Raw genomic sequence first — 24,752 nt, 5'->3', positions numbered from 1 at the left:
AAGTGGCTTTCTATATAGTAGTATGTCACTGATGTCAGCTATGTATACCTTGTACATGTACTGGTAGTAAATTATTATTATTATTATTATTATTATTATTATTATTATTATTATTATTATTATTATTATTATTATTATTATATTATTATTATGAAACTTAAACTTGAGGGGCCCCTAATCCCGGAGGGGCCCCAGAGGTGACTTTAGTCCACATTTCTTAAAAATTTTCGGGTCTACTGTATGAGTTTTTTAAATAATAATATAATGTAATTCAATACAGATTAATAGTTAAAATAAATATTAAGAGGCTATTTAAGTGTCAGGTAGGCCTAGCTGTTGCTGGCTGTGAAGGGGCCCCAATAACAGTTCAAGTTTCAGGGCCCCAAAAATGTAGGTCCACCACAGGTAGCAGTACAAAGTATAAACAATGTACACTGTAACTAGGAGCTATAATTCAAGTCTTTCAAAGAGGCACCAGAATATTACATGTACATATTCAAGAAGCCTTGAATCCAATTAAGGGTTCTTGATCCATGGAATTGAAACTACTATCCTTGTCATTTAATTAAATTAATTTAATTAAAATCAATGTAACCTTCAGATAGGTGCAGCCACGAACACAAGTTTCCATGGATGCATTGATTTGTGTACCAACCTTGAGACTCGTATCCAAATGATGGGGGACTGAGCTTAACCCTGGGCTCAGCACTCCTGAGCTCAGCACTCCTGAGTTCACCACTCTTGAGCTCAGCACTCCTGAGTTCACCACTCTTGAGCTCAGCACTCCTGAGCTCAGCACTCCTGAGTTCACCACTCCTGAGCTCAGCACTTCTGAGCACAGCACTCCTGAGCACAGCACTCCTGAGCTCACCACTCCTGAGTTCACCTCTCCTCAGTTCACCTCTCCTGAGTTCACCTCTCCTGAGTTCACCTCTCCTGAGTTCACCTCTCCTGAGTTCACCTCTCCTGAGTTCACCTCTCCTGAGCTCAGCACTCCCCACTTACCCTTCAGGGTAAAACTATCACATATATTTAAAACATAAAATAAAGAATCCCAGGCAGTGTTGACAAGCTGAAGGTAACAAGAACCAGTCTACATCATAAAACTAAACTAGGAATTATATACTCACAGGGCAGCTGCTTGTGGCTAATTCAAAAAAATAAAAGATATGAATCAATGCTTGAAAAATATTTCATTAGCGTTTAATTTGTATTTAGTAGTAGTAGTAGGCATAGTAGTAGTAATAGGCATAGTAGTAGTAGTAGGCATAGTAGTAGTAGTAAGCATAGTAGTAGTAGGCATAGTAGTAGTAGTAGGCATAGTAATAGTAGTAGTAGGCATAGTAGTAGTAGTAGGCATAGTAGTAGTAGTAGGCATAGTAATAGTAGTAGTAGGCATAGTAGTAGTAGTAGTAGGCATAGTAGTAGTAGTAGGCATAGTAGTAGTAGTAGTAGGCATAGTAGTAGTAGTAGGCATAGTAGTAGTAGTAGTAGGCATAGTAGTAGTAGTAGTAGTAGTAGGCATAGTAGTAGTAGGCATAGTAGTAGTAGTAGGCATAACAGTAGTAGGCATAGTAGTAGTAGTAGGTGTAGCAGTAGTAGTAGGCGTAGTAGTAGTAGGTGTAGTAGTAGTAGTAGGCATAGTAGTAGTAGTAGGCATAGTAGTAATAGGCATAGTAGTAGTAGGCGTAGTATTAGTAGTAGTAGTAGTAGGCATAGTAGTAGTAAGCGTAGTAGTAGTAGTAGGCGTTACAGTAGTAGTAGTAGGCATAGTAGTAGTAAGCGTAGTAGTAGTAGTAGGCATAGTATTAGTAGTAGTAGTAGGCATAGTAGTAGGCGTAGTAGTAGGCGCAGTAGTAGTAGTAGTAGGCATAGTAGTAGGCGCAGTAGTAGTAGTAGGCATAGTAGTAGTAGTAGGCGTAGTAGTAGTAGTAGTAGGCGTATTAGTAGTAGGCATAGTAGAAGTAGGCATAGTAGTAGGCGTAGAAGTAGTAGTAGGCATAGTAGTAGTAGTAGTAGGCATAGTAGTAGTAGGTGTAGTAGTAGTAGGAGTAGTAGTAGGCATAGTATGCATAGTAGTAGTAGGCGTAGTAGTAGTAGGCATTGTAGTAGTAGGCATAGTAGTAGTAGTAGGCATAGCAGTAGTAGTAGGCGTAGTAGTAGCAGTAGGCATAGTAGTAGTAGTAGGCATAGTAGTAGTATGCGTAGTAGTAGTAGTAGGCGTAGTAGTAGTAGTAGGCATAGTAGTAATAGGCATAGTAGTATTAGGCATAGTAGTAGTAGTAGGCATTACAGTAGTAGTAGTAGTAGTAGTAGTATTAGGCGTAGTAGTAGTAGTAGGCGTTACAGTAGTAGTAGTAGGCATAGTAGTAGTAAGCGTAGTAGTAGTAGTAGGCATAGTATTAGTAGTAGCAGTAGGCATAGTAGTAGGCGCAGTAGTAGTAGTAGGCATAGTAGTAGTAGTAGGCGTAGTAGTAGTAGTAGTAGGCGTATTAGTAGTAGGCATAGTAGAAGTAGGCATAGTAGTAGTAGTAGGCATGGTAGTAGTAGGCATAGTAGTAGGTGTAGTAGTAGGCATAGTAGTAGGTGTAGTAGTAGGCATAGTAGTAGTAGTAGTAGGCATAGTAGTAGTAGGTGTAGTAGTAGTAGGAGTAGTAGTAGGCATAGTATGCATAGTAGTAGTAGTAGTAGGCATAGTAATAGTAGTAGGAGTAGTAGTAGTAGGCATAGTAGTAGGCATAGTAGTAGGTGTAGTAGTAGTATGCATAGTAGTAGTAGTAGTATAGTAGTAGTAGTAGTAATAGGCATAGTAGTAGGCGTAGAAGTAGTAGGCATAGTGGTAGTAGCAGGCATAGTAGTAGTAGCAGGCATAGTAGTAGTAGTAATAGGCATAGTAGTAGTAGGCATATTAGTAGTAGTAGGCATAGTAGTAGTAGGCGTAGTAGTAGTAGTAATAGGCATAGTAGTAGTAGGCATAGTAGTAGTAGACATAGTAGTAGTAGCAGACGTAGTAGTAGTAGTAGCAGGCATAGTAATAGTAGTAGTAGGCATAGTAGTAGTAGTAGGCATAGTAGTAGGTGTAGAAGTAGTAGGAGTAGGCCTAGTAGTAGTTGGTGTAGTAGTAGTAGTAGGCATAGTAGTAGTAGGCATAGTAGTAGTAGTAGGCGTAGTAGTAGTAGTAGTAGGCATAATAGTAGTAGTAGGCATAGTAGTAGTAGGCATAGTAGTAGTAGGCATAGTAGTAGTAGTAGGCATAGTAGTAGTTGGTGTAGTAGTAGTTGGCATAGTAGTAGTAGGTGTAGTAGTAGCAGTAGGCGTAGTAGTAGGCATAGTTGTAGTAGTAGGCGTAATAGTAGGCATAGTAGTAGGCGTAGTAGTAGTAGTAGGCGTAGTAGTAGTAGGCATAGTAGTAGTAGGCATAGTAGTAGTAGTAGGTGTAGTAGTAGTAGTAGTAGGTGCAGTAGTAGGAGGCATAGTAGTAGTAGTAGTAGGCATAGTAGTAGTAGTAGTAGGCATAGTAGTAGTAGTAGTAGTAGTAGCAGTAGGCATAGTAGTAGGCATAGTAGTAGGCGTAGTAGTAGGCATAGTAGTAGTAGTAGGTGTAGTAGTAGGCATAGTAGTAGTAAGTGTAGTAGTAGTAGGCATAGTAGTAGTAGACATAGCAGTAGTAGTAGGCATAGTAGTAGTAGGTGTAGTAGTAGTAGTAGGCATAGTAGTAATAGTAGTAGTAGTAGTAGTAGTAGGCATAGTAGTAGTAGTAGTAGGCATAGTAGTAGTAGGCATAGTAGTAGGCGTAGTAGTAGTAGGTGTAGCAGTAGTAGTAGTAGTAGCAGGCATAGTAGTAGTAGTAGTAGCAGGCATAGTAGTAGTAGTAGTAGTAGTAGGCATAGTAGTAGTAGTAGGTGTAGTAGTAGTAGTAGGCATAGGTGTAGTAGTAGTAGTAGTAGGCATAGTAGTATAGTAGTAGTGGAAGTAGTAGTAGTAGGTGTAGTAGGCATAGTAGTTGTAGTATAGTAGTAGTAGTAGGCATAGTAGTAGTAGTAGTAGGCATAGTAGTAGTAGGCATAGTAGTAGTAGTAGGCATAGTAGTAGTAGGCGTAGTAGTAATAGTAGGTGTAGCAGTAGTAGTAGTAGCAGGCATAGTAGTAGTAGGCATAGTAGTAGTAGGCATAGTAGTAGTAGTAGGTGTAGTAGTAGTAGGCATAGTAGTAGTAGTAGGCCTATTAGTAGTAGTAGTAGTAGTAGTAGTTGGTGTAGTAGTAGTAGAAGGAATAGTAGTAGTAGAAGGCATAGTAGTAGTAGTAGGCATAGTAGTAGGCATAGTAGTAGTAGTAGGCATAGTAGTAGTAGGTATAGTAATATAGTAGTGGAAGTAGTAGTAGTAGGTGTAGTAGGCATAGTAGTAGTAGTATGATAGTAGTAGTAGTATAGTAGTAGTAGGCATAGTAGTAGTAGGCATAGTAGTAGTAGGCATAGTAGTAGTAGGCATAGTAGTAATATCAGTAGTAGTATAGTAGTAGTAGTAGTAGGAATAGTAGTAGTAGTAGGCGTAGTAGTAGTAGTAGGCATAGTAGTAGTAGGCATAGTAGTAGTAGGCATAATAGTAATATCAGTAGTATAGTAGTAGTAGTAGTAGTAGTAGGAATAGTAGTAGTAGTAGGTGTAGTAGTAGGCATAGTAGTAATATCAGTAGTAGTATAGTAGTAGTAGTAGTAGGAATAGTAGTAGTAGTAAGTGTAGTAGCAGTAAGTGTAGTCCTGTACAACATTTAGAACTTTGCATTTGTCTATATTAAACTGCATCTGCCACTTCTCGGACCGCTGCATCAGTCAATTGCAATCTTCCTGGAGTGCTCCAGTGTCCTCGTCAGAATGAATTTGACGGCCTATTTTGGTGTTATCGGGAAACTTGCTTATGTCGCTCTTTATGCACTCATCTATCTCGTTTATGTAGATTGTGAACAACAGGGGGCCCAACAATGACCCCTGTGGAACACCGCTCGTGATGCTTCTCCATTCTGATTTCTCCCCATTTATGCAAACTCTCTGCTGCCTAATTGTCAGCCATGCCTCTATCCAGGAAAAATTTTTTCCTATTCCGTGTGCCTTAATTTTCCTCAATAGTCTCTGATGTGGGACCCTGTCAAAAGCCTTACTTAAGTCCATATACACAATATCATATTCATTACCATGATCTACCTCCTCAAATACCGTAGTGAAAAAAGTTAATAAATTCGTAAGGCAGGAACGCCACTTTGTAAAACCATGCTGAGATTCGTTGATTAATTTATGCTTTTCAAGGTGGCTACGAACTGCCTCGGCAATTATTGATTCCATAAATTTTCCCACTATGGAGGTTAGGCTTATTGGTCTATAGTTCGAAGCTAAGGACCTGTCACCTGCTTTGAAAATAGGTATCACATTTGCCATTTTCCACTTATCTGGCACCATGCCAGTTTGTAGTGATATGTTGAAAAGATTAGCCAAAGGTTTGCTAAGCTCCTCTTTACATTCCTTTAGAACCCTTGCATACAGTTCATCAGGGCCTGGGGATTTGTTAGGTTTTAATTTATCTATTTGCCTAAGGACCATGTCACTTGTGACCCTAATCGTGCAGTTTATTATCGTCCTGTTCTACATAATTTATTATTTCTGGAATATTGCTAGTATTTTCCTGTGTAAAACTGAGAGGAAGTATGTGTTAAAAATTCTACACATTTCCTTATCACTGTCTGTGAGCTGACCCGAGTAACTTTTGAGTGGGCCTATCTTGTCCCTGGTCTTACTTCTGTATACCTGAAAGAATCCTTTTGGGTTAGTCTTGCAACTTTACTCTCATAATCTCTTTTTGCTTTTCTTATTCCCTTTTTTATTTCTCTTTAACTGAAAATACTGATTTATTAATTGCCCCTCTCCTCTTTTGATTTGCCTATATATGCCTCTCTTTTGACCAATTAGATGTTTTAATCTATAGTTCATCCATTCAGGATCATTTTTATTTGATCTGATTTCCCTATTTGGAGCATAAATTGTCTGAACAGCTAGAACTATGCCCTGGAAAACGTTATATTGGCAATCATCGCCACCTACCTGACCCATAGTCAGGTCATTCCAGCTCAGCCCACCTAAGTAATTTTTCAATCCTATGAAATCAGCCAAGCGGAAGTCAGGGACAGAGACATACTACTATAGAGAAAGCCACTTGTTATGCTGAGCATTTCCCGCAAATTAGGTCAGTGTCACAGGATGCGACCCACACCAGTCCACTAACACCCAGCAGGTGATGGGTGAACATAGACAACAGATGTAAAGAAATGCGCCCAATGTTTCCACCCTGGCTGGAAATCGAACCCAGGCCCTCGCCATGTGAAGCGAGAGCTTTAGCCACCAGGCCACCAGAGTCGTAGTGGTAGGAAGGTATGTACAGCATTATGTTCCAAATACACGTACACAATTAGAGGTTCTAATTCCTTGAGTGAAGAGAAGTCCAGTTAATTGCCCATGAATGATGTTCACAGCCTCGATGTTATAATAAAAATAATAAAAATAATAATAATAATAATAATAATAATAATAATAATAATAATAATAATAATAGTAATAATAAAAACAACGATGATAATAATATTTATTTGTACAAGTACATGATAGGCCTATTACCGACCAAACTGACATGATACACCACTGGTAAACTAGCATGATACATCACGGGCATACTGACATGACATATCACTGGCATACTGACATAATACATCACTGACATTCTGATATGATACATCACTGGCATACTGACATGATACATCACTGGTAAACTGATGATACATCACTGACATGCTGACATGATACATCACTGGCATACTGACATGATACATCACTGGCATACTGACATGATACATCACTGACATACTGATATGATACATCATTGACATACTGACATGATACATCATTGACATACTGACATGATACATCACTGGCATACTGACATGATACATCATTGACATGATACATCACTGGCATACTGATATGATACATTTATTTATTTATTTATTTATTTATTTATTTATTTATTTATTTACAATTTGAACATACATACGAGGTACAAAAAATACAGATAAGAGCAGCATGCCAAAGCCACTTATACTATGCATAGCATTTCGGGCTGGCTTAAAATTAACTAAGCAATGATGAAATCAGTGATAATAGATTATTGTAAACAGATAACTATAAAGCACAAATGAGTATTACAAAGACAGGTCATATGGTTGCATGCATTGTTGTACATTCAGTCGTATGGAGTATTCTGTTAGGTAGTGTATTTAAAAAATAATAAAGTTAGATTGGGTTTTAGGTTTAACATTTATGTGATATAATTGTGAGAAACAATTAAGATATACAATTTATAAGGTTCAGTTATTCAGTATTTATTTGGTTTTGGGTGAGTAAGTGATCTTTGAGAAGAGACTTGAATTTATAAACAGGTAGTGTTTCTTTTATATTTACAGGTAATGAATTCCAGATTTTAGGGCCTTTTATGTGCATTGAGTTTTTGCATAGTGTGAGATGGACACGAGGAACATCAAAGAGTGATCTGTGCCTTGTGTTATGGTCATGTGTTCTGTTGAGGTTGGCAAGGAGATGTTTGAGGGGAGGGTTAATATCAGAGTTAAGTGTTCTATGTATGTAATAGGTGCAGTAATAAGTATGGATGTTTTGTATAGTGAGTAGGTTTAGTGTATTGAATATTGGTGGAGTGTGCTGCCTGTAGTGAGAATTTGTTATCATTCTAACTGCAGCCTTTTGTTGGGTAATTAGTGGTCTGAGATGGTTAATTGTTGTTGAGCCCCATGCACAAATTCCATAGGTGAGATAGGGGTAAATAAGAGAGTGATATAGGGCCAGGAGGGCTGACTGTGGAACATAGTACCGTATCTTCGATAGTATGCCTACAGTCTTGGAAATTTTCTTAGAAATTTGTTGTACATGTGTATGAAATTTGAGTCTATTATCAAGGTGGATTCCTAAGAATTTTCCCTCTGTTAGCTTTGTGATAGGTGATCCGTTTATCATTATGTTAAGAGGGACATCTGTAGCTCTGTTACCAAACTGAATGAAGTAGGTTTTGTCAATGTTTAGTGTAAGTTTGTTAGTCCTCATCCAGGTAGATATTTTCTGGAATTCGGTATTTACAGTATTGGCTAGCGTGACTGGGCTCGGGTGAGAGAAGACGTATGTAGTGTCATCTGCAAAAAGTGTGGGTTTGAGTAATTGCGAAGCATTTGGAAGGTCATTTATGTATAGGAGAAAAAGAAGAGGGCCAAGGACACTTCCCTGTGGGACACCAACTGTAATTGGTTGTGCGGAAGAGTTTGCCCCATTTGTGTACACCATTGCGTACATCATTGACATACTGATATGATACATCATTGACATACTGACATGATACATCACTAGCACACTGACATGACACATCATTGACATGATACATCACTGGCATACTGACATATCACTGGCATACTGAGATGATACATCACTAGCATACTGGCATGACATATCACTGGCATACTGACATGATACATCACTGGCATACTGACATGATGCATCACTAGCATACTGACATGATACATTACTGGCATACTGACATGATACATCACTGGCATACTCACATGATGCATCACTGGCATACTGACATGACACATCACTGGCATACTGACATGATGCATCACTAGCATACTGACATGATACATTACTGGCATACTGACATGATACATCACTGGCATACTCACATGATGCATCACTGGCATACTGACATGACACATCACTGGCATACTGACATGCTACATCATTAGCATACTGACATGACATATCACTGGAATACTGACATGGTACATCACTGGCATACTGACATGACATATCACTGGCACACTGACATGATACATCACTAGCATACTGACATGACATATCACTGGCATACTGGCATGATACATCACTGGCATACTGACATGATACATCACTGGCATACTGACATGATACATCACTGGCATACTAACATGATACATCACAGGCATACTAACATGACACATCACAGGCATACTGACATGATACATCACAGGCATACTGACATTATACACCACTGACATACTGACATGATACATCACTGACATACTGACATGATACATCACTGGCATACTGACATGATACATCACTGACATACTGACATGACACATCACAGGCATACTGACATGATACAGCACAGGCATACTGACATGATACATCACTGACATACTGACATGATACATCACTGACATACTGATATGATACATCACTGACATGACACATCACAGGCATACTGACATGATACATCACAGGCATACTGACATGATACATCACTGACATACTGACATGATACATCACTGGCATACTGACATGATACATCACTGACTTACTGACATGAGACATCACAGGCATACTGACATGATACATCACAGGCATACTGACATGATACATCACTGGCATATTGACATGATACATCACTGGCATACTGACCTGATACATCACTGTCATACTGACATGATACATCACTGGCATACTGACATGACACATCCTGACATGATACATCACTGGCATACTGACATGATACATCACTGGCATACTGATCTGATACATCACTGTCATACTGACATGATACATCACTGACATACTGACATGATACATCACTAGCATACTGACATGACATATCACTGGCATACTGACATGATACATCACTGGCATACTGACATGATACATCACTGGCATACTGACATGATACATCACTAGCATACTGACATAACATCACTGGCATGATGACATGATACATCACTGGCATACTAACCTGACACATCACTGACATGATATATCACTGGCATATTGACATGATGCATCACTAGCATACTGACATGATACATCACTGGCATGCTGACATGATACATCACTGGCATACTGACATGACACATCACAGGCATACTGACATGATACATCACTGACATACTGACATGACACATCACAGGCATACTGACATGATACATCACTGGCATACTGACATGATACATCACTGGCATACTGACATGATACATCACTGGCATACTGACATGATACATCACTGGCATACTGACATGATACATCACTGGCATACCGACATGATACATCACTAGCATACTGACATATCACTGGCAAGCTGACATGATACATCACTGGCATACTGACCTGACACATCACTGACATGATATATCACTTACATACTGACATGATACATCACTGGCATACTGACATGATACATCACTGACTTACTGACATGAGACATCACAGGCATACTGACATGATACATCACAGGAATACTGACATGATACATCACTGGCATATTGACATGATACATCACTGGCATACTGACCTGATACATCACTGTCATACTGACACGATACATCACTGGCATACTGACATGACACATTACTGACATGATACATCACTGGCATATTGACATGATACATCACTTGCATACTGACCTGATACATCACTGTCATACTGACATGATACATCACTGACATACTGACATGATACATCACGAGCATACTGACATGACATATCACTGGCATACTGACATGATACATCACTGGCATACTGACATGATACATCACTGGCATACTGACATGATACATCACTGGCATACTGACATGATACATCACTAGCATACTGACATGACATATCACTGGCATGATGACATGATACATCACTGGCATACTATCCTGACACATCACTGACATGATATATCACTGGCATATTGACATGATACATCACTGGCATACTGACATGATGCATCACTAGCATACTGACATGATACATCACTGGCATGCTGACATGATACATCACTGGCATACTGATATGACACATCACAGGCATACTGACATGATACATCACTGGCATACTGACATGATACATCACTGACATACTGACATGACACATCACAGGCATACTGACATGATACATCACTGACATACTGACATAATACATCACTGACATACTGACATGACACATCACAGGCATACTGACATGATACATCACTGACATACTGACATGATACGTCACAGGCATACTGACATTATACATCACTGACATACTGACATGATACATCACTGACATACTGACATGACAAATCACAGGCATACTGACATGATACATTACCGACATACTGACATGATACATCACTGACATACTGACATGACACATCACAGGCATACTGACATGATACATCACTGGCATACTGGCATGATACATCACTATCATACTGACATGACATATCACTGGCATACTGACATGATACATCACTGGCATACTGACATGATACATCACTGGCATACTGACATGATACATCACTGGCATACCGACATGATACATAACTAGCATACTGACATGACATCAATGGCATGCTGACATGATACATCACTGGCATACTGACCTGACACATCACTGACATGATATATCACTGGCATACTGACATGACACATCACAGGCATACTGACATGATACATCACAGGCATACTGACATGATACATCACTGACATACTGACATGATACATCACAGGCATACTGACATGATACATCAGTGACATACTGACATGATACATCACTGGTATACTGACATTGTGGAAATTTATTTGGTCCCTTAAGTTCCACAGGACAGATACGGCGTACAAAGGGGTCCCAGCATGGCCGTAATGGAACTACTGAGCTGGGTGGTCCTTACACCCAACCCAAACAAAAGCATTCTCTCCCGAGTTGGCGTGGATGGTAAGATAAGATAAGATTTCGTTCGGATTTTTAACCCCGGAGGGTTAGCCACCCAGGATAACCCAAGAAAGTCAGTGCGTCATCGAGGACTGTCTAACTTATTTCCATTGGGGTCCTTAATCTTGTCCCCCAGGATGCGACCCACACCAGTCGACTAACACCCAGGTACCTATTTGCTGCTAGGTGAACAGGACAACAGGTGTAAGGAAACGTGTCGAAATGTTTCCACCTGCCGGGAATCGAACCCGGGCCCTCCGTGTGTGAAGCGGGAGCTTTAGCCACCAGGCCACCGGGCCACTTATTAATTTATAGATATTAGTGTACTGTTAGTACACTAATATTAGGATTATTGCGGCAACTGTAGATAATAATAATGTAGACCTAAGACCTTAACATAGGTAGTAATAGGCCGATAATGTAGGCAAACACTAGGTTAAGTTAGCTAGGGAGAACTGGCAGCCCAAGTTTGAATGAGGCGCGGGCCTCAAAGATGCTAGCTCTCTCTTCTTAGACCAGGCATCATCTGGACAACACATGCCGTGTTCAGCAGACGGCGCCCCCCACGTGTCTTCACATTTGAGACCTGGGAAAATCTGGTAGAGGCACCTCGATGTGCCGTAGATGACCTCCTCCGTCAGGCCCATACAGTAAGACAAAACCTCCACTTTCTCTTAGGATTTCTGGCCAATGTCTGGGGAAAATTGTGAGTGATTTGATCTGTGGGCCTGTGTGCAGCTGGCAATGCATGCCCAGTACGTACCAGTGTCTCTTGTCTACCTAGAAGCTAGTGTCCGTGTCTGCATAGTTGTACTAGGGGATACAACCCCCCTTGGATATAGGAATTTCTGAGGTGCAGGCAGGTCACTAATAACGATTGAATATTGCAGGAATTAAGGCTCCCGGTTGCACGTGGCTTCTGAGGGGAAGTCCAAAGGGGCTAAGCTTAGGAAGGTTGAAGATCAGGATATATGCTGCAACACCAAGTTAGGCCCTTTATACGTGCATGCAGGCGAGTTTCTTGCAACATCAGTCATTTATGAAAATCTGTCCTATAAGCCACTTGTGAGGCTGAGATACCCAGCTCAGAGCTCGGTGTCAACAGAGCTTGCCAGGGTAGGCGACTCACTTGGAGGCAGTCCAGACAAATTTTCAGACATGATACATCACTGACATACTGACATGACACATCACAGGCATACTGACATGACACATCACAGGCATACTGACATGATACATCACAGGCATACTGACATGACACATCACGGGCATACTGACATGACACATGACAGAATGGATATAAATGCACAGGAAAACGTACAAAGGAGGATGACAAAGTTGATACCATGTATCAGAAATCTTCCCTATGAGGATAGACTGAGGACCCTGAATCTGCACTCTCTAGAAAGGCATAGAATTAATGAAGATGTGATTGAGGTGTATAAATGGAAAACAGGAATAAATGAAGGGGATGTAAATAGCGTGCTGAAAATATCCAGTCAAGACAGGACTCGCAGCAATGGCTTCAAGTTAGAAAAATTCAGATTCAGAAAGGATATAGGAAAGCACTGGTTTGGTAATAGATTTGTGGATGAGTGGAACAAACTCCCGAGTACAGTTATAGAGGCTGGGTGGTGTGGGTGGGTTTGAGTTTGACCTGACTAGCTGTGCTACTAGGTCTGATGCCATGCTCCTTCCTTAAGTGGAAGTGACCTGACTAGGTGGGTCATTGGGCTAATCCGGGGGGGAGGGGACATGGACCTGCTCCGTGTGGGTCGGTGGGCCTGCTGCGGTGTTCCTTCTTTCTTGTGTTCTTATGAGTGGGTGTGAGTGGGTGTGGGTGGGTGTGAAATGGACCTGACTAGCTACTAGGTCAGACGAAGTGCTAGTCCCTTAAGTGACGTGTCTGACCTCACTAGGTCAAGCATTGTCTTAAGCCGGTGGGGAGAATTGGAGCTGCCTCGCATTGTCCAGTAGACCTGTTGAGGTGTTCCTTATTTCTGATGTTCTTATGAGGGTAAATATTCTATTAGTGGGATGGATCTGTGAAGGACCTGCCTAGTATGGGCCAACAGGCCTGCTGCAGCGTTCCTCTTTATGTTCTTATCACTGACATACTGACATGACACATCACTGACATACTGACATGACACATCACTGACATACTGACATGACACATCACTGACATACTGACATGACACATCACTGACATACTGACATGACACATCACTGACATACTGACATGACACATCACTGACATACTGACATGACACATCACTGACATACTGACATGACACATCACTGACATACTGACATGACACATCACTGACATACTGACATGACACATCACTGACATACTGACATGACACATCACTGACATGACATGACACATCACTGACATACTGACATGACACATCACTGACATACTGACATGACACAGCACTGACATACTGACATGACACATCACTGACATACTGACATGACACATCACTGACATATCACTGACATGACACATCACTGACATACTGACATCACTGACATACTGACATGACACATCACTGACATACTGACATGACACATCACTGACATGTTGGTAGGTAAGACATATAGGCAACAGTTAGGCAACTTTATTCCGAAACGTTTCGCCTACACAGTAGGCTTCTTCAGTCGAATACAGAAAGTAGGCAGGAACAGTAGAGATGTGAAGACGATGTAATCAGTCCATCACCCTTGAAGTCGTAGAATTTGAGGTTGTCAGTCCCTCAGCCTCGAGAAGTTCAGTTCCATAGTTCCTCAACCTAGGAGTAGGTGCAAAGAGCACCATAGTCGTGGAGATTCTGAAGCAGAAGCAAGGAGCCTGGCGCTTATATAGCAACGTCAGGTGAAGCAGATGAGGGCATAGTCACTGTTAGTTAGTTTAATATGTTTATTATGCACCCCATACCCATCCTGTGGGCGGTTCTACATTATTTAACTTATAAGTGCTAGGGTTATGGACACTCCCGAGCTTCAGAACCTTGCATTTATCTACATTGAACTGCATCTGCCACTTTTCTGACCAACAGTAGAGTTTGTCTAAATCCTCCTGAAGTTCCCTAACATCTACGTTTGAATCAATTATCCTACCTATCTTCGTGTCATCGGCGAATTTGCTCATATCACTAGTAATTCCCTCATCAAGATCATTGATATATATTATAAACAACAACGGGCCCAAGACTGATCCCTGTGGAACGCCACTTGTTACTGATCCCCACTCGGATTTAACCCCATTTATGGACACTCTCTGCTTCCTGTCTGTGAGCCATGATTCGATCCACGAGAGCACCCTTCCCCCAATGCCATGAGCTGCTACTTTCTTCAACAGTCTTTGGTGCGGAACTCTATCAAATGCCTTACTAAAATCTAAGTAAATAATATCAAATTCTTTATCGTGGTCAACAGTCTCAAAAGCTTTACTGAAGAAAGTTAATAAATTAGTTAGACAAGACCGGCCTCTTGTGAATCCATGCTGAGTATCATTAATCAAGCTATGCTTATCGAGATGGCTTCTTATAATCTCAGCTATAATTGACTCTAGTAATTTGCCTACAATTGAGGTCAGGCTTATTGGGCGGTAATTTGACGGTAACGACTTGTCCCCTGTTTTAAAAATAGGAATTACATTAGCCATCTTCCACATATCAGACACTACACCTGTTTGAAGAGATAAATTAAAAATATTAGTTAATGGTTCACAGACTTCCATTTTGCATTCCTTTAGAACCCTTGAAAAAACCTCATCAGGACCCGGTGACTTATTTTGCTTCAGTCAGTCTATCTGCTTCACAACCATTTCACTAGTGACTGTGATGTTACATAATTTATCTTCCTCTGGCCCACTATAAAAATTGATTACCGGAATATTATTAGTGTCTTCCTGTGTAAAAACCGAGAGAAAATAATTATTTAAAATCGAGCACATTTCATTCTCTTTGTCAGTAAGATGCCCATAGTTATTTTTAAGGGGACCTATCTTATCTCTGACTTTTGTTCTATATACCTGGAAAAAACTTTTTGGGTTAGTTTTAGAATCCCTAGCAACTTTAATTTCATAGTCCCTTTTAGCTTTTCTTATCCCCTTTTTAATGTCCCTCTTAATGTCAATATACTGATTCATAAGATGAACCTCGCCTCTTTTGATATGCCTATAAATTCCTTTCTTATGCCCTAGTAGATATTTCAGCCTATTATTCATCCATTTTGGGTCATTTCTATTTGATCTAATTTCTTTATAAGGGATAAACGTTCTTTGAGCAGCATGTATTGTGTTCAGAAAACTGTCATATTGATAGCTCTCTTCGTTACCCCAGTCAACAGATGATAAGTGTTCTCTAAGCCCATCGTAATCTGCTAAGCGAAAATCTGGGACTGTTACTGAGTTATCCCTACTATCATACTTCCATTCAATTGTAAATGTAATTGATTTGTGGTCGCTAGCACCCAGTTCCTCTGAAACTTCTAAATTATTAACAAGGGATTCATTGTTTTCCAGAACTAAGTCAAGCAGGTTATTACCCCTTGTAGGTTCTGTCACAAACTGCTTCAGAAAACAATCCTGAACTACTTCTAAGAAGTCGTATGATTCTAAATTCCCAGTCAAGAAATTCCAATCAATATGACTAAAGTTAAAGTCTCCTAGAATTACTACATTATCGTGCCTTGTGGCCCTAACAATTTCCTCCCATAGTAGTCTCCCCTGGTCCCTATCTAAATTTGGGGGACGGTATATCACACCTAAAATTAATTTTTCAGGCCCCTCTGAAAATTCTATCCAAACAGACTCTGTATGTGTTACTTCAGACTTAATACCCGTTTTTATGCAACAGTTCAAGCGATCTCGGACATACAATGCCACCCCACCCCCCTTCCCGATACTTCGGGGCAGGCATGCCCCGACTTTTTGAATTAAACCACGTCTCAGTAATGGCAAATACATCTATGTTACCTGCACTAGCAACTAGTCTCAACTCGTCCATCTTATTCCTAGCACTGCGACTATTTGTGTAATAAATACGAGGAAGGAGGGAGGGAGGAGGAGGGAGGGAGGGAGGAGGAGGGAGGGAGGGAGGAGGAGGGAGGGAGGGAGGAGGAGGGAGGGAGGGAGGAGGAGGGAGGGAGGGAGGAGGAGGGAGGGAGGGAGGAGGAGGGAGGGAGGAGGAGGGAGGGAGGAGGAGGGAGGGAGGAGGAGGAAGGTGGAAGGTGGAACGAGGAAGGTGGAACGAGGAAGGTGGAACGAGGAACGAGGAACGAGGAACGAGGAACGAGGAACGAGGAACGAGGAACGAGGAACGAGGAACGAGGAACGAGGAACGAGGAACGAGGAGGAGGAATAGGAGGAATAGGAGGAATAGGAGGAGGAGGAGGAGGAGGAGGAGGAGGAAGAAGAAGAAGAAGAAGAAGAAGAAGAAGAAGAAGAAGAAGAAGAAGAAGAAGAAGAAGAAGAAGAAGAAGAAGAAGAAGAAGAATAATAATAATAATAATAATAATAATAATAATAATAATACCTAATACCTAATACCTAATACCTAATAATAATATGTAATAATATGTTCCCTTGAGGCATGAAAACAGTTCACCCCATGACAGTGACAAGATAAGGGGAGATAACATCTGATAAGAGCTGACCTTTGATGAGCGTAAACGAGGGTGGAGGGAGGGGGGCAGCTGTCCATCTGTGAGGAGGAGGAGGAAGAGGAAGAGGAGGAGGAGGAGGAAGAGGAGGAGGAGGAGGAGGAAGAAGAAGAAAAAGAAGAAGAAGAAGAAGAAGAAGAAGGAGGAGGAGAAGGAGGAGAAGGAGAAGAAGGAGGAGAAGAAGAAGAAGGAGGAGAAGAAGAAGGAGGAGAAGAAGAAGGAGGAGAAGAAGAAGAAGGAGAAGAAGAAGACGACGAACAAACATTTGTCTGTGTCTATTTGTCTGTCTGCCAAACTCCCTGTCTATCCATCTAGCTCTGTCTCAGAGAGAGCCACAAGACTGTGTCATCATCACCTTTACTCACATCTTCAAGCAGAGTATAGCACTTTGTCTGGATTTTTTGGGTTATCCTAGGTAATTTACACTATGTATAGTTGTATTTATGTGTACCTGTGAGACAGAGATAGACAGAGAGAGAGAAAGAGAGACAGATTGAAAGAGATAGAATGAGGGAGAAAGATAATTAGATAGAATGGAGGGGGAAGCAGCATCCGACCCCATTGTTTTGACAGGCGGTAGGGGCAGTGACTAATGAGACAATATGTCATTTTGACAGCTGCCCACTCCTGACTCAAAACAATTATAAGCCACACACTCGCACCCAAGACAAGCTTGCTGAAGGGTGATAATAGCAGTTTTATGAAAGTATCTAGTGACTATATATGTGTATATATATTATAGAAACCAGAAGCAAGAAGGGAAGGCAGGAATGAAGGAAGGACTAGATGAAAGGAAGGAAAAAAGTAATGAAGGACAGATGAAGGAATGTAGGAAGAGAGGTGGAATGCCCTCCAGGTAGCCTCCAGGAAGGAAAGGAATGAAGGAAATTAGGAAGGAAGGATGACACACGACCATTTACCTAGGATAGCTACATAACACAACTGCCTGCTAATACTTTGAAGAAAACTGCTCAGACGAGGTGTTTTGTCTTTGCACATAAAAAAAAAGATTCAACAAAAATGCACACACACTGATTTTATGTGTGAGAGTGTAAAACACCACTGTGTATGACACCATGTTTTATGTGTGAGAGTGTAAAATACCACTGTGTATGACACCATGTTTTATGTGTGAGGAGTGTAAAACACCATTGTGTATGACACCATGTTTTATGTGTGAGAGTGTAAAACACCACTGTGTATGACACCATGTTTTATGTGTAAGAGTGTAAAACACCACTGTGTATGACACCATGTTTCACAGAGTTCCACAAGCTACAGAACTTCTAGGAGTATGTTCAGTGACTGTATATTGGTATATATATTATAGAACAATAGTAATAAAAAATTTGTTGTATTGTTTGTTTTTGTAAACAAGTTTTGTAAACAATATATTGATAATTATGTTTGTGTGCTTATTGTGTTGTATACAACGAGTGTATATATGTACATTGCACCTTACTTTGGTCTCACAGGCCACATAAGTTATGTAAAAAAATAAAATAGTGGAAAAAACAACAAACCTTCAAATACAAGTAAACCAAAGTTTACCGGGTGAGCGGCAGTCGCCGCTGTTGCCATACGCGGCTCATTTTCTGCAAACTTCATGCCTCTATATCTCGGTAAGTACTGATGGGAAAATTTTTTTTTGGGGACTAAAACAATCAGAAAAATAATCTTAACATTTTCATAAGAAAAAATAATTTTTTTTTTTTCGAATATTTTGCGACACCAGGAGCAACTTCAGGATTGGGCCCTTCGACAGTCAAAGGGTTAAAGACCCTCCTCTCTCTTTACCCTTCCTGCTCCTTTCTGTTATTCCACTAAACCTATTACTGTCCTTGTCAATTATTGCCACTGGCTTTCCAATATCCACCTCATTTTGCCTATTACTAGTTCTCCTAGTACTCATGTTTCTACCCTGAGACTTCACAGTTTTCCCGCAAAAACCCATACCACTAACTATTCCTAGTTTAAAGACCTAACAGCTCCCTCCACTGCGTTGGCCAGTGCTCCCACCCCACACCTAGATAAGTGAACCCCATCCCTGGCATACATGTCATTTCTGCCATAGAAGAGGTCCCAGTTGTCAATGAATGTTACCGCATTTTCCTTACAGTATTTGTCCAGCCAGAAATTGACACCAATTGCTCTGGACAACCATTCATTTCCAACTCCTCTCCTTGGCAAAATGCCACATATGACAGGTTTCCCACCCTTCCTCCTAATTATCTCTATTGCTGACCTATACCTGCTAATCAGGTCCTCACTCCTACGTCTGCCAACATCGTTGCCTCCAGCACTGAGTTGCAGGCAGGTCACTAATAACGATTGAATATTGCAGGAATTAAGGCTCCCAGTTGCACATGGTTCTGAGGGCAAGTCCAGAGGGACTAAGCTTAGGGAGGTTGAAGACCAGAATAGATTCTACATCACCAAGTAAGTTAGTCCTTTAAACGTGCATGCAGGCGAGATTTCTTGCAACATCAGTCATTTATGAAAATCTGTCCTATAAGCCACTTGTGAGGCTGAGGTACCGACCTCAGAGCTCGGTGTCAACAGAGCTTGCCAGGGTAGGCGACTCACTTGGAGGCAGTCCAGACAAATTTTCACAAGGTAAACAGACCATAGCTGACATCAGTGACATACTACTATACAGAAAGCCGCTTGTTATGCTGAGCATTTCCCACAAATTAGGTCAGTTTTGTCCCAGGATATGACCCACACCAGTCCACTAACACCTAGGATGCGCCCCACACCAGTCCACTAACACCCAGGATGTGCCCCACACCAGTCCACTAACACCCAGGATGCGCCCCACACCAGTCCACTAACACCCAGGATGCGCCCCACACCAGTCCACTAACACCCAGGATGCGACCCACACCAGTCCACTAACACCCAGGATGTGACCCACACCAGTCCACTAACACCCAGGATGCGACCCACACCAGTCCACTAACACCCAGATACCAGTTTTACTGATGAGTGAACATAGACAACAAGTGTAAAGAAACACGACCAATGTTTCTACCCTGGCTGGGAATCGAACCCAGATCCTCGTCATATGAAACGAGAGCTTTAGCCATCAGGCGAAAAAAAAAATTACTTACGGAAAGCCAAGATATTTTTTTTTTACCATTTTGTAGTTATTAATAAAATAGTTGGTCTGCCAGACGTAACTTACAACACTGTTTAGATCATAAATAACTTTAATATTTTAGTAGTGAAGGTTATACAGTATAATAATAGTGTCGTAACTAAGAAGAGTGAGCTCCGCCACGTACCTTAATATCCCAGTTTAAGAGAGGAACCTAAGTCAAGGTGACTGATGGTGACTCATTAGTCACTTCCTGCTACCTCACTTCTGATGTTCCTTTATATTTTCTGTGTGAAATTCACTGATAAGTCACAGCATATATATAGTATTACAGTGGCAGTAGTGTACAGTGTCAGCAGCGTTAGTAGCATCAGCAGCGTCAGTAGTTGCTGTGACTGACACAGACACTGGACCACAGACCTTCCTGCCAGGCATGACGCACCATACTTGCCAAGTAACACCAGTATTCCTCTACATTCTTCTCTCAGTACGATTCACATTTACATTTTCACCTCTTTTCCAATAATAAACATCAAATCTCATAGATAAATATTGTAAAACATAATAGTATACTGTACATGTATTATAATCTGAAGTATAAATTGATAGATATGACAGACAACGTTGCATGAGAGTGGACGTGTCCGGGACACGTTGCCAGACAGACATTATCACACTAACTAAACACAATATAATACACGTATATTACTGTTATAATGGCAGGTGTTGCAATATACGTAAGATATACCAAGTTACAGAACGGATTATGAACTAACCTGAGAATATATGCAGTAATTGTTTAAGTTGGTATATCTATGTATAATTGTAGGGAGTATTAATTGTGGTATATCTGTAACAATGTGGATGATTATGGTGAACATCAAAATGGTATACAATACCGACAGGTTGGTAGGTAAGACACATAGGCAACAGTTAGGCAACTTTATTCCGAAACATTTCGCCTACACAGTAGGCTTCTTCAGTCGAATACAGAAAGTAGGCAGGAACAGTAGAAATGTGAAGACGATGTAATCAGTCCATCACCCTGGAACTGAACTTTTCGAGGCTGAGGGACTGACAACCTCAAATTCTACGACTTCAAGGGTGATGGACTGATTACATCGTCTTCACATCTCTACTGTTCCTGCCTACTTTCTTATTCGACTGAAGAATACTGTGTCGAAACGTTTCGGAATAAAGTTGCCTACTATGGTGATTATATTTAGCATACTTCAGAATAACGTGTTTAGTTTCTGTAAACATATGCAGTGAATGTTCAGTTTGGAATATATGTGAACACATGCATAAGTAAGCTTATTCAGGTACAGGTATACATAAATACACTTACGCAAATTATTATACGTAGTAACATATATGTAAATTACCCAGGATAACCCAAAGTGACTTATTACCACTGGAGAATACCGGCGAATAAAAAAAAAAAAATACCACTGAAAATAATGCCTGAGCTTGCTACCATCTGCAGCTCATAAGACTGCCATCCCCACGAGCCCTTTTAGGGCGGGGCAGATGGCAGACCAGAGGCCTAGCTTCTCCCTACGAGCCCCGTGAGGGCGGGGAATGTGGCTAGGCCTGGGGACAGTTGGTCCCAAAGATGAGGGGGTACTTGTACCTCCTCCCATGGGAGACTTAAGTCTCGAGACACTCCCCAGATAGGGAGCCAAGGCCGGGTCACCACTACTTGGAAAAGACCCGGGCCGGGAGAATACCGGTGAATAAAAAAAAAAAAAAAAAAATACCACTGAATATATTGGTAATAATGTCTGTTTACCTGGAGAGAGTTCCGGGGGTCAACGCCCCCGCGGCCCGGTCTGTGACCAGGCCTCCTGATGGATCAGAGCCTGATCAACCAGGCTGTTGCTGCTGGCTGCACGCAAACCAACGTACGAGCCACAGCCCGGCTGGTCAGGAACTGACTTTAGGTGCTTGTCCAGTGCCAGCTTGAAGACTGCCAGGGGTCTGTTGGTAATCCCCCTTATGTATGCTAGGAGGCAGTTGAACAGTCTCGGGCCCCTTACACTTATTGTATGGTCTCTTAACGTGCTAGTGACACCCCTGCTTTTCATTGGGGGGATGTTGCATCGTCTGCCAAGTCTTTTGCTTTCATAGTGAGTGATTTTCGTGTGCAAGTTCGGTACTAGTCCCTCTAGGATTTTCCAGGTGTATATAATCATGTATCTCTCCCTCCTGCGTTCCAGGGAATACAGGTTCAGGAACCTCAAGCGCTCCCAGTAATTGAGGTGTTTTATCTCCATTATGCGCGCCGTGAAGGTTCTCTGTACATTTTCTAGGTCAGCAATTTCACCTGCCTTGAAAGGTGCTGTCAGTGTGCAGCAATATTCCAGCCTAGATAGAACAAGTGACTTGAAGAGTGTCACCATGGGCTTGGCCTCCCTCGGAGGATCTCACCTTCAAGGACCATAACATTGTATCAATCGCATCTGCTAGAAAAATGACAGGATGGATAATGAGAACCTTCAAAACTAGGGAGGCCAAGCCCATGATGACACTCTTCAGGTCACTTGTTCTATCTAGGCTGGAATATTGCTGCACTCTAACAGCACCTTTCAAGGCAGGTGAAATTGCCGACCTAGAAAATATACAGTTTAGTTTAATATGTTTATTATGCACCCCATACCCATCCTGTGGGCGGTAGTCAAAAGATTACAGAGGTACATAATTGGTCCAGGGACTGGACTCCAAAGTTTTGATAGCTGAGCAAGTTACAGAGGTAATGAACTCACAATTTACAAAGGTAATGAACTCACAATTTACAAAGGTAATGAACTCACAATTTACAAAGGTAATGAACTCCAGGTAAGTCTGGTCACAATCATGACAAGTTACAAAGGTATTTACAGATTACAGAGGTACGTAATGGGTCCAGGGACTGGGCCCCCAAAGTTTTGATACCTGAACTAGGTACAAAGGTAATGAGCTCACAAGTTACAAAGGTAATGAATTCTGTAGAATGGTTACTTACGTTTATACTTTGGCTACAATCATGAACAAATTATAGAGTAATGAGCAATTCACACTTCCACACCCGGTCACAACTGTAATGAGTTATTGGTGCAAATATTGATTGAGTCACACACACCACACACACACACACACACACACACACACACACACACACACACACACACACACACACACACACACACACACACACGCACACACACACACACTTTAGTTTAATATCTTTATGCACCCCATACCCATCCTGTGGGCGGTAGTCAAAAGATTACAAAGGTACATAATGGGTCCAGTGACTGGACCCCAAAGTTATGATAGCTGAACTAGTTACAAAGGTAATGAACTCCAGGTAGATCTGGTCACTAATCATGGCAAGTTACAGAGGTAATGAATCAGCTTCACTCCTATACATGGTTACAGTCATGAACAAATTACAAAGTAATGAACCACTGATACGTCCTTCACGGCGCGCATAACGGAGATAAAACACCTCAATTACTGGGAGCGCTTGAGGTTCCTAAACCTGTATTCCCTGGAACGCAGGAGGGAGAGATACATGATTATATACACCTGGAAAATCCTAGAGGGACTAGTACCGAACTTGCACACGAAAATCACTCACTACGAAAGCAAAAGACTTGGCAGACGATGCACCATCCCCCCCAATGAAAAGCAGGGGTGTCACTAGCACGTTAAGAGACCATACAATAAGTGTCAGGGGCCCGAGACTGTTCAACTGCCTCCCAGCACACATAAGGGGGATTACCAACAGACCCCTGGCAGTCTTCAAGCTGGCACTGGACAAGTACCTAAAGTCAGTTCCTGATCAGCCGGGCTGTGGCTCGTACGTTGGTTTGCGTGCAGCCAGCAGCAACAGCCTGGTTGATCAGGCTCTGATCCACCAGGAGGCCTGGTCACAGACCGGGCCGCGGGGGCGTTGACCCCCGGAACTCTCTCCAGGTAAACTCCAGGTTATCCATCCTGTCATTTTTCTAGCAGATGCGATTGATACAATGTTATGGTCCTTGAAGGTGAGATCCTCCGACATGATCACTCCCAGGTCTTTGACGTTGGTGTTTCGCTCTATTTTGTGGCCAGAATTTGTTTTGTACTCTGATGAAGATTTAATTTCCTCGTGTTTACCATATCTGAGTAATTGAAATTTC

The 24,752-nt window shown here is 41.4% G+C and overlaps 1 protein-coding gene across 1 annotated transcript in view; it reads right to left on the bottom strand.

Annotated features, from left to right (window-relative positions):
- The window catches only part of LOC128698479 (NFX1-type zinc finger-containing protein 1), a gene marked incomplete at its 3' end in the record, with an annotated part of 178,221 nt that extends 157,190 nt beyond the window's left edge, over positions 1-21,031 (bottom strand). The window contains 1 exon segment of the mRNA XM_070103995.1: positions 20,774-21,031.
- Between the last annotated feature and the right edge of the window lie 3,721 nt (positions 21,032-24,752).

The sequence above is a fragment of the Cherax quadricarinatus genome, chromosome 88 (assembly GCF_038502225.1).
Source record: "Cherax quadricarinatus isolate ZL_2023a chromosome 88, ASM3850222v1, whole genome shotgun sequence".
Lineage (NCBI taxonomy): Eukaryota > Metazoa > Arthropoda > Malacostraca > Decapoda > Parastacidae > Cherax > Cherax quadricarinatus.
The sequence above is the reverse complement of the archived record's forward strand: the minus strand, read 5'-3'. Positions and strand labels throughout refer to the sequence as shown.